The sequence below is a fragment of the Leptinotarsa decemlineata genome, unplaced genomic scaffold (assembly GCF_025532065.1).
Source record: "Leptinotarsa decemlineata unplaced genomic scaffold, Ldec_3_MD MMD2_P_RNA_scaffold_5, whole genome shotgun sequence".
NCBI lineage: Eukaryota > Metazoa > Arthropoda > Insecta > Coleoptera > Chrysomelidae > Leptinotarsa > Leptinotarsa decemlineata.
The window spans coordinates 21703923-21715925 of record NW_027412532.1 but is presented as its reverse complement, the minus strand read 5'-3'; positions in this window follow the sequence as shown (position 1 = coordinate 21715925).

The window sequence follows — 12003 nt, the reverse complement described above, 5'->3', positions numbered from 1 at the left end:
AAAGATCAATACACTCCTTCAAAAAATAATAACGCTTTGAAATATCAACAATACGTGTTGGCAGTGTTGGGAAATTCAATTGTATATTGTGTTTCTTTTTTTTTTTTCAAGGACAAGACACAAGTATTACAGGAAAACCTTTAATGCGCTCTGAGAGCGGTGCCTGTGCGAAAGTAGTGATTCACATTGGATTTGAATCGCTGGAGAACAAATCCATTTGGAAAAACGTTCTCAGGAAGTTTATTCCACATAAACGCCGTTCTCCAAATGAAAGATTTCTTCAACGGTGAAGTTCGAGGTGTAGGTACTGAGTTGAACTTCAAAACGATGAGCAGCCACAGTCCAGTGCGTATTTCTGATATATACCGCTCTTGGTGGAATTAAATATGCCAAGTCACTTGAAAACTTTCCGTGAAAGTATCTATAGAAGAGGGACATATCTCCAACATTTTTTTGATGTTCCAGACCATCAAGGTTGTGGCGGATGGCTCTTTTCTGGATGGAATCCAGCAGCTTCAGGATATGCTTTGGAGCGAAGCTTCATACATGAGAACAATACCCCAAAGAAGGTCTGATCTGAGCTTTATAAAGCAGCAAAAGTTGCTGAGGTGTGTACAGTTTTCTGGTTCGAAACAGTGTTACAAGCTTTTGAGAAGCAGCCTTCGCAATTCCAGCTACACAATTGTGCCAAGACATATTAGTGTCCATTTTAACCCCCAACAAACTTATCGAAGCAGTGAGCAGAATTGTCCGTCCTGACATTATTATATCTGGTTCGGAGACATTTATCTTTTTGGAGAAACTCGATATCGGGGTTTTCGTGGCATTGAATTGAACCTGCTGCCGGTGAAGAAGTGTATTGTCAGCAAAGCAATATAAGTATTGGATTCTTGGCTTTTTCCAATAAGTCGTTGATGAACAATAAATAGAGGGTGAAAGACAATATGGATCCCTAGGGAACACCAGCGTTGATGGTAAAAGTATTCGAATTATAGGTATCTACTGACGGCCACTTGTCGAGAAGGATTTTTCAGGAAATTCAACATAAAGAACGTCCAATGAACAGAAACTGATTTTCCAACAAAAAATTCCTTTGCACAACCCGCAAAATATACACAACTTTTCAAATAAAATGGTTCCAGGACAAAGGGGTGCAATCAAGTGGCCCTCCTGGTCACCTGATTCAAGTCCTTCAATTCTTTTGTTGGAGTATACCAAACTGTTTACAACACTCCACCTCATACATTGGTAGATTTGCGAAAACAAATGACTGACGTCTGTCGAGAAGGGACACCGAAAGTGTTCCAGAATGTACTACAACAGTTTTTAAATGTGTATCACCATATGTATGTTAACGTGCAACAGTTTCAGCATTCACGAGACCAATACTGTCAAATTTTAAGTAAATTTAGTTCGATTTCTTGCATTTTTCTTCAAACGTTTCGTTGGTATTTTGAAGCTGCATAATTTCTGAAATAGTTGGTTGAGCTTCACCTTTTCAATGAGGTATCACTTTACCTCTATTCCTTTCCGAAAAGATTTGTGACTGAATATTTTTTTATGATTTCTGCTTCAAAATCGTCCCTTTCAGAAAAAATACTTGACGTTTTTCTGGTTCCCCCGAATTATTCTTTTCGACCATGTGCACTTTTTCATGGGTCACCCTGAAAATCGAATTTGTAGAGATCTTTAAACACCTCTACAAATGTTCGTCAAATGATTATAGTGCCTTCTATTCATTCAGGAAATGCATTAGAATAGGTGAGTAGGTTTCGAACAAATATTCATCATCATATAGACACGAATATCAGTTTCAACATTTCTCTATGCATAGAGAAAGAGAGAGAGAAAGAGAGAGGGCAAAAGTTTTAGATCAGAAAATAATATTGGAAATATTTAAATATTAAACGGTTCTGATATCTAACATCGAAAAAATTTCAGGTCCACGGTACTTCATTCATTAAAGGATAGTCAGAGTGCCATAAAAGTGGTCTGAAATCGGTTTCAGTAGAAAAAAGGGAATAAGTATCGCTTTCAATCGAGCGACATCAGGGTCTGTACAGAAAAAAATCATTTTTCGTAAAATATATCTTGCCTCATACTTTCAATAACATTTTTATCTGAATTTATTCAATATCTTACCACGATAATACTACCCCCTCTGAAATCCTTTCGCCGAGCCACTGAAATTTCAGCTATACGCGCACATGAAATCATGAAAATCTCTCAGCGCACCGTTAAAGTTGGGTTATGCTTTGCTTCAGACGCTGTAATATAAACAATCATGTCCGCTCCCACACTAAAAAACTGGCTAATTTCAGTTCGTGTATGTTGCTCGCGTCGAACCCTTCAATAACACGAGCCGTATCGAATTTATTCAGTGATTTTTCAGTGCGGTTTCAGTGGTCGAAAGTTCGCAGCGCAAAAACCAATACACCATGGATTACGACATGCTTGTTTTTCCCGAGCTATTAGCTTACTATGATGCTAGTTTGGTTAGTCCATTCAGATTTATTATTTTGTTTGATTGATATGAGAAATTTTCATTTCAGCAAGAGAACACTGCGAATTGTGTTCGACTATATCTCAATTATAAACAAGATTACTAAAAATACGTTCAATTGATTCAGATTGAAAGAAAAACTGATGAATTCAAGGTTCAAGAAATTCTAGGGTAGATGTGGTCCTGAAATCACTGAATCATAAAGTCACTGAAAATCGTAATTAATTTCAATCATCTCGGTATCCGCTAAAGTACTCAATATTTGTTACATTTGACGTTAATAGTGGGTTAAAACAATGTATTCGTTATATTTCAAATACGTTGGCATATCTTCAATGCATGGTTTTGGGAGGAAACGAAAAGACAGTGATTTGTGTTGTAATTAATGTCAACACGAAGAACAAATAGTTTTTTCAACATTACTTTATATACGAAATAGTTCAATTTAGTTTTTGATTCAATTTAGATAGAAATTAACATGATTCAGCATAAAGTGTTACAATGGAAAATCAAACTTGTTTTTTATATAGTTTTTAAATTTGAAAATGATTCAAGGAGTTTTTGTCTCATTACGATGTTATAATTCCATTAGGTACATTTACTATACCATCATATTTTCATTTTCACTTATCGTAATATCTATATATTTGTTTAAACACTGCAAATAGTAATTAGGTTTCTATATAATATTAGATATTAATCTGATTCACTGTTTTTTTTAAAATTACAAGATACCAGAAGGTATCAGTCGATTTTATTTTGAATAGAATTTGAATCCCACTGGAGAAAATCAGAACATACAACTGTTTCATCATAAGGTCTCCTTTCATAAATGAACTTGATTTCCGAAATGACTAAAGACACCTTCAAAACTTCCACAAGTTTTTGAAGACCCACTCCTAATAAGATTCCGAAGGCTACTTTTCAGTTTCAACATAAAAATTAATTGGCAGCTCTCTTCAGAACGTATCTAGATAGAAGCACTATAAAACTAACTCAATTGTATAATATTGGATTGAAAACATCACGTGCTTCACTAATTGGGCATGATAAAAAAGTTTAAATAGAGACATCAATTGTTTCATTTATTCGTTCAATGTTTTCGGCACAATATTTTCCTGACAATATTCAAGTTACTTTTCGATACCGAAAAATATCAGCATGTGCTCTGTCACCAAAAATTAATGTCAGTTATCAAACTGAATATATATCCAATCATTCACATCTCATCCTCATCAGTTACATCTTGGCTACCTCACCTCAAAATTTTTCTAGCTGTCTATAATGCTGTGGTAAAAAAACTGTTTCCTATTGAAGCCTGTTCAGCCGTCGCGTCGGCCAGAAATCTTTCAGCGACTGAGAATATTTTCCTAATTTCCAATTTGAAAAAGCAGTGTTCATGCAGCCGTGTTTCGAACAAAGATCAATGGAAATAATCGGGAGGCCAATAGGGGAAAGTTCCATTTCATCTTCAAATTATGTGGTTCACCAGCTACAAAAATGGTTGTTTATTCGTGTATAATTTTCAAATATTTTTTCTTTCCCAAGAGAAAATATAATCTTGTTGAAGTTTTCCCATCTGATATGAATGGTGAGACTATTCGTATATTCATTGGAATTTATAAAACTACAGCTATTGATTAATAATACTCGTAGAAGCCATATTATTCAAGTATATACAAATTCATGATTTGATTTTATAGCATTCGTGAAGATAAATTGATAAAACTTTCAACAAAAACCATGGTTTCTAGTTTCATCGTCACTTCGTTACATCACAATAAAGACTCTCAATGAAACCTTGATGAATTTAAACAACCCCAAAGATATATTTCAGGATCAACAAGTTTAATCCTAACTGAAACAAATATACTGAAAAGTTCCTTGAAACTCCATCCCAATTTTTTTCAGTCTAGGAGAATATTATTACATACATTTCGTAGATCTATTGAACTCCTATGAAATGCAAATGAATCGCAATAACAATTGAATTGTAACTTGGGTGTGGTATTCGAGAGAAAGTTTGAATGACTACAAAACCTCCAAAAAAAACTTTTTTGGAAATCTTGGGCAAAAAAATTGGGAGTTGAGTATATACAGATATATTGAAGATAGGGTTTTTGGGATGAGACAGATTCTCTTCATGATGAAGAAAACAAATAAAATTGTCATAACGAACCTGCACACAGTTAGCACTGCTTCAGAGAGTTGTCTTAAATGAATTATGAAATTGGTGAGTACCTATACACTTGTCAATATTTTTTTGTTCATTCATTTATTGTTGGAAAAAGGTTTCTTGTCATCTGAATTATATTGTTATAAATCACTGATCTATAACCAGATATACTAAAACCTTTTTTTGAAAACTGAGATACCATAATTGTGAAAACCTATAGAGTACCTACTACAATAATTCAAGGGATATGCATAAAAAACAGATTACGACTGAGACTAATACGGCATAATGTAAAAATAAAATATTAAAAAAAAAATTCAAGAAAATGGTAATTGTTTATGCAGTAAACATTCATTTTCATTAAATAAAAAAATCTGAAATTCTAATTGTGAAAACTAAATTCCACCATCATTAGAAAATTAACTAATCATTCAATCTTTTGATGTTCATGTTATTGAACAAATAACAAAAACAATAATTGTGCGCTAATAGCTATTAGCTGATTTTGAAATACAAATTTGTCAGTTTCATTGAAATTCATTCTTTGAGCAATTAATTTTAAAATAATGTACCTATGCTATGAAAATTGTGTAGATTTCAATCTATCAATAGTATTACAAACCCTTAAGACAGACCATATAAAGGGTGTTAATTAAGTACCATACATTCAACAGACGATTCTTTAGGAAACTTCAAGACGAAATGTTCATATAAACATTGGTCCGCAAATCCTTCGTTCTCAAGATACAGGGTGTTAAAATAAAAAAAAAAGTTATTCGTAAATATCTTAAATATCCTTTACCTAATTTTGTTGTAATTTGGCGATGGTATTTATAACATTGAGGAGCTAATTTAGCCCGAACGTGATTCAATTTATTAAGTCCAGTGGCGTTTCGAGCGAAATTTGAACGAATACTTTTGACTTAAAAATGAACGCCACTGACTTTTGTGAAATTTTCATTATTTCTTTGGATTAGGCAATTGAAAATACAACTTTTTCGTCTCTTGAATTTTTTTCGTACCTTGCTTAATTTTTAAGAAAAAAAAGTCGACCTGATTGCATATCCCTGGACCTCACAGGGATTAATATGGGGAATTAAATGTTTCTTTTGAAAATTATTATTTTTACAATTCTTCCTTACTAATTATGTAACAGTAAAAAGAAATTTTAAATAACATCAACATCTAGACTAACGAATTCCACTAAGTAAATTAACTGTTGGAAATGGCTTCCTTCGGCTTCAATACAACCGTCTAGCTAGCCGCCGCATCATTGAATTTTGCACTCTCCTGAAAATACCTGGTGTATTTTTTATTGTCACATGAAATGATGATTTCATTCCTTAAATCCTCTTCACTTGGATTATTTTCTCTGGGTGTCCCCAGAGAAAATAATCCAAGGGATCGATTTCGGGCGAGCGAAGTGGCCATGGGTGTGAGTCTGCTATCCCAATCCAGCGATTATGTTAATTTTCATCCAAAAATTGCCGTGCCACTACACTAAAGTGTGGTGGAGCACCATCGTGCATGTACCACATACGTAATCTTTCCATAACTGGAATTTCTTCTGAAAGTCCAGGTAAAACAAATCCTAAAAACCTTCGGTATTCTTCTCCATTAAGTCTAGGTGGAAGGAAGTGAGGCCAATGAGATGGTCACCGACAATTCTAACCCAAATATTAAAAGAAAACTGTTCTTGAAAATTATTTTCTATCAAGGCGTGTGGATTGTTTTTGGCTCAAATGTGATTGTTGTGGAAGTTAATAATTGAATCGCGAGAAAAACAAGCTTCATCTGTAAACAATATTTGACTTACGGAGCCTGAATTTCTTCTTATTTTACCACGGTACCAATTAAAAAAAGCTAGTCCTACAGGCAAATCTCTGGGCAATAGAGCTTGCACACGTTGCATGTGATAGGGATATAGCTGCCACACTAATACATGGGTAATACTCATCAGTTCTTCAGCTATTTTCCGAGTACTGGTATGAGGATTCATTTCAATCTCATTTAAAACAGCTTCTTCAATCTGAACTGTTCGTATCGTTGCGTTGCAGGCCTCCCAATGACAACCGTCGATCTTTTAAGACTACCTGTTTCAGAAAGTCGTGCATGGAGACCTACAAAAGTTCTTCTATTAGGCACTACAAGCTGAGGAAATCTTTCATGGTAAATGCGTCTTGCAGCATTCGAGTTTCCGTGAGCTATTCCATAACAGAAATGTACATCTACCATTTCACTGTTAGTAAATTGAACCATGTTTTACAAAAATGGTTCGGAAAATAACCACTAAACACACTTTTTATTACAATTATAAATTAAAAGCTGATAAAGTTGACAACAACTGTCAAGTTGTTTATTAAATGCTGCAATCGTTTTCCAAGGCAACCCTTGATTATTATTATTTATGGTATTTTCAGAAGAGTGCGAAATTCAATGATGCGGCGGCTAGACGGTTGTATTGAAGCCGAAGAAGGCCATTTCCAACACTTATTTCAGTGCAATTCGTTAGTCTAGATGGTAATGTTATTTGATATTCGTTGTTATTGTTACATAATTTGTAAGGAAAAATTGTAAAAATAATAATTTCCAAAAGATACATTCAATTCCCCATATTACCTATTCCGTGCGAGGTCCAGGGATATGCAATTAGTTCGACTTTTTTTTCTTAAAAACTAAGCAAGATACGAAAAAAATTCAAGAAATGAAAAAGTTGTATTCCTAATTGTTCAATTCAAAGAAATAATAAAAATTGCACAAAAGTCGGTGGCGTACATTTTCAAGTCAAAAATATTCGTTCAAATCCCGCTCGAGACATTACTGGACTTAATGAATTAATTGAATTACGTTCGGGCTAATAAGCTTCTCAATATTATAAATACCACTGCCAAATTACAACAAAATTAGGTCAAGGATATTTAAGATATTTACGAATAACTTTTTTTTTTATTTTAACACCCTGTATCTTGAGAACGAAGAATTTGCGGACCCATGTTTATATGAACATTTCATCTTAGAGTTACCTGAAGAATCGTCTATCAAATTTATGGTACATACTTAGTTAGCACCCTGTATACACGGGCTTGATTCACAGATGAATGCACACTTTTATTATAAAATATAAACGAAACCATTATTTTTTTTCGGGAATTTCTCCATTTCATTATATATACATTGATTGAGGCGGCAGAATAAAATTATTTTGGAGTCTACAGGGTGGCTCAAAAAAGTGTGACATATCAAATGGAACACCCTGTATTTCGTTACACTTTTGAATAGATCAGGGAAAAATAATATGATTTATGTTCAAAATGAGGTTCAAAATTATTTCTATAATTTCGAAAAAAAAACTTCATATCAAATGTAACATCCTGTATTTTTTTGGTCTGAACAATGTAATATGCAATTTTTTTTCATTTCATTTTGTGATTTTCAAATGACGATGAAAGTTGTGTCTGCCATTGTTTTGAAAAGTAGATTCATCAAAAAATTAAATGAAATAAAAAAAATGTTCATTTTCACTAAAGTTTTCCAAAACCCATAGAAAAAACTCGATACGTCGATGGAAGTCTATTTCATATAATTACTGGTGTATCTGTATACGGTACGAGTGAAATTTTAATTTTTTTATTACCCTAGAAATGTTCCATCTGTTTATCCACGTATCTTTCTCGATCTTCCGTTTACTGGTATGAGGGTTTTTTTTTGATCTCGTGATAAAAAATTCATGTTCCTCATTTCCACTGATAGGTTTTGGTCTATTTGTCTTTTCATAAGGACTTCCGGGCCTACGAAATTCATGTAGCAATCGTTTGAAAACCATTTTTTTGCATGATTTATGTCTGGATATATATTTTTGGGCATACACCCGCGACGCCAAAAGGTAATCCCCTGAATACTTACCAATTGCTAAAATCATATCTATCCGCTCTTGAATGTGATAAGTTCAGGTAGTTGGAACCCCGAAATGATAAATCTCTGTCCGAAATTATAGAGAAGTGACAATGATTTTTCAACATTCTGTATGATATTGAGAAACGGATTTCATCGGAATCAATAGCCCGAAATCTCATTTATGCTTGATCAGAATTCGAAGGGATGATTTCTATTCATTTTAATGTTAGTTTTCAATTTTACTTAGCATTTTCATAAAAATCAATAACTCCAGAACGGTTATACCGTATAGTTAGGTACATAGTACTTTTCATGAAATCATATTATTTTTTCGTGACCTATTGAAAAGAGCAACGAAATACAGGTTGTTTCATTTGAAAAAAAAAACTTTCAAATGTCACACATTTTTTGAGCCTCCCTGTAGACTCCAAAATAATTTCCTTCTGCAGCCTTAGTGAATATACATTCACTGAAATGGAAAAATTCCCGAAAAAAATAATGCTTTGGTTTATAGGGACCGTGTCGTATAGGGTGCCAACCCTGTATAATTAACTCACTGATGACTTGATAGTGTGTCGTAGTGTGATTTTTCCTTCTCTGCAGGAGACCGCCCACTTTCACTTTCTAAAGTGTCAGACATATTCAATTTTTGATTATTTGAAATAATTATTTATTTAGTAAAACACAGGTTATGTATACTATGATGAACACAACTGTATAAACTATAGGTATCTGAGCTAAATGTGACAAGAGAGATAGTGTGAAGCCGAACCAGTGGGATGACAATGTGTTATATAGCGTGGCGACGTGTCGCCAGCCAAGTACTTGGTTTTACGTGCCGCTATAGATGTTTGACATCAAATCTTTTCAGGTGAAATACATTCAGAACTATATCACGGATATTTTTCGTCTAAGTCTACAGCCATACTGAAAATTGAGACTGAAATATTTTTACGATCATCAAATCTCCTATCCACGTTTAGATGAATATGAAATGAATATGATATGAGAATAATGAGTAGTGATCAATTGTGGCATTGTTCCCTAGCGTTCTTCTTGAAATTGATGAGATGTACTCCTCGTTAAACCAGAAAATAAATGATGAGCTATCTGATATCCTATAAATAACAACAATTTACAACAGTAATAAAGCAGGAAATATAAATTGTCTTCATTAACGTGGGCTGCTCTTACTTGGGCAATATCCAGTGTATCTTGGAAGTTAACGTTTCACTCCATAGTTTCAATCAGAAAGTTTGCCTAAACTTCAATTATTGTTGTTAATTCAAGTTTCAAAGGAACATGTACACTGGTGACATTGCAGTCATTTGGATGAGAAAATCTTCAGTAGTTGATTTTGTAACAAATCTTAATCGAGAGATGAAACAAGAATATTTCAATGACAAGAGGTACGACGGTTACTCTGAAAAAATACAATTATTTTCTTCTGACAGGGTATTATTGATTGATGTCATAGCAGTATAGATGACAGTGCCAAAAAAATCAATATTCAAATTCTGAAAAATCGTCTATTCCAGGAAATAATTTTATGGCGGACTGAACCTTAACTCACCAAAAAAGTAGTTGTTTTCTAAGAGGCATTTGTTTATTCCTACCAAAACACAGAGTGAAAAAGAGTTGAAATTTTTTTTTCACAGCCATAATATTGTGCGAACAAGCTCCGTTTTATTGGTGCAGGTACTGTTGAACATTTTGTTCTATTTTGTCTGACTTTTTCATCGTGGATGACTGATCTCAAATCAATGAACAATCGCGATTCAGATTGTTTAGATTCATGGTTTGGTTTATAGTGGATCTAAAATTGACACAGTAAAACAAAGTTGGTCATTATTCAATGTTAGTTTGCAAACGCAAGTGCACATTATAACAGTTGAACGAGCTGAATTCGAATTATCTCCGGAATCCGCAGTTTCCAATTCAATCATGCGAGTCAAATTAACATGAATCATTTCGAAATGGTTAGGTCGTCGGTCACCACTTCTGTATATATTGAGTTATCCTTGGTACACCCTGTTTCAAAATAGGTCAAACACAAGAGCATAGGGACATTGCGGAAACTTCTAGAAGGAAACCAGAAATTTATCAGAGGAATATACTGTTTTTCAAAGTGATATTACAGAGAATGGTATTTTCACATCACACATCACATGTTTTTTTCCTATTTGAAATAAATTACCCTCCATAAACAACTGTATATTCAAATTTAGATAGACTAACGACTATATCAGATGGTTTTCCATGATAATAATTACACAATTTTCACAAACATTTTAATTTTAGACGCATTTCGCGAACACCGTAGCGTCCTTGATATAAATGAATATTATACTCAGTAGTAGGTGTAGTCGAAGTAAACGGTATTGTGCACAATTAAGATGTAGTTACTCTTAAAGGTCCAAAAAAACCAATACATAGAAATGAACCGGCTGCGAAATAGTCCACGTGGACTGAAGAATTGGCGGTTCGTACTGGATAATTTTCACTAACCAAATTTCATGATTGGCTGAAGAGTCATAAAATTAACTTTGAAGTCATGTTACGTGACGAATAGAAATCGGGAATGCGGAGATGGCTATCGCCGCCGTGTTCAGTTCAGGAACTGATCGCGATTTGAGTGTTGAAATTTGATATTGGTGCAGTCATAATTAGTCAAAATTTTCGATATCTGTTCAAAATGTGGCGTCCTTGGACAAGTACTAATAGTAATAACGAGTGTGATTACAACACATACTTTTTCCAGTGTAGTGATTTCAATAGCGATAGTGAATAATGCGAAAATCAATGAATAAGATTCGGATAAATTTGAATTTCGAAACACAGAGAGTATGTCTCAATGTTTATAAAAATCTACATCTCAAATTTGGTTTCGAGAAAAACAAACTTCTACAAGCAACATCAGATTTGAACGAAATTCCTTTCTGAACTGTACGTAAAATAGTCAAAAAAAAACCTCATGAACGCAAGACGCGATGTGATACAGGATTAACAAAAACTTTAGATGTTCATCTGGTAAAATCATTGAAAAAAACAATATAATACTGTTACGAAAACAATGAGATTTCTACAACTGAAATCATAAGAAATAAATTGAATACTTGCCGCCATAACGTGAGCTGCTGTGACAAAACTCTTCGGAAATGGATGAAGAAACTATTAGGATTTAGATTTATAATAATGAACAAGCGTTAAGCAGTTATGGAAAGCAGAAGAATAGTTGAATTGCCTAACAAACACAATCACGGAAGGGTGGACTGATGGTTCGAAAATAGATACGCCTAACATGCCTGCAGACAAAGGATGGCGACTAATCATTGTGCATTGGGGAGGATTCCGAATTCTTCGAAATTAGGTGGAAAAAAACTTGACGACGGCAATGTTGACTATCATAAGAACATGGAAGTTATTATTA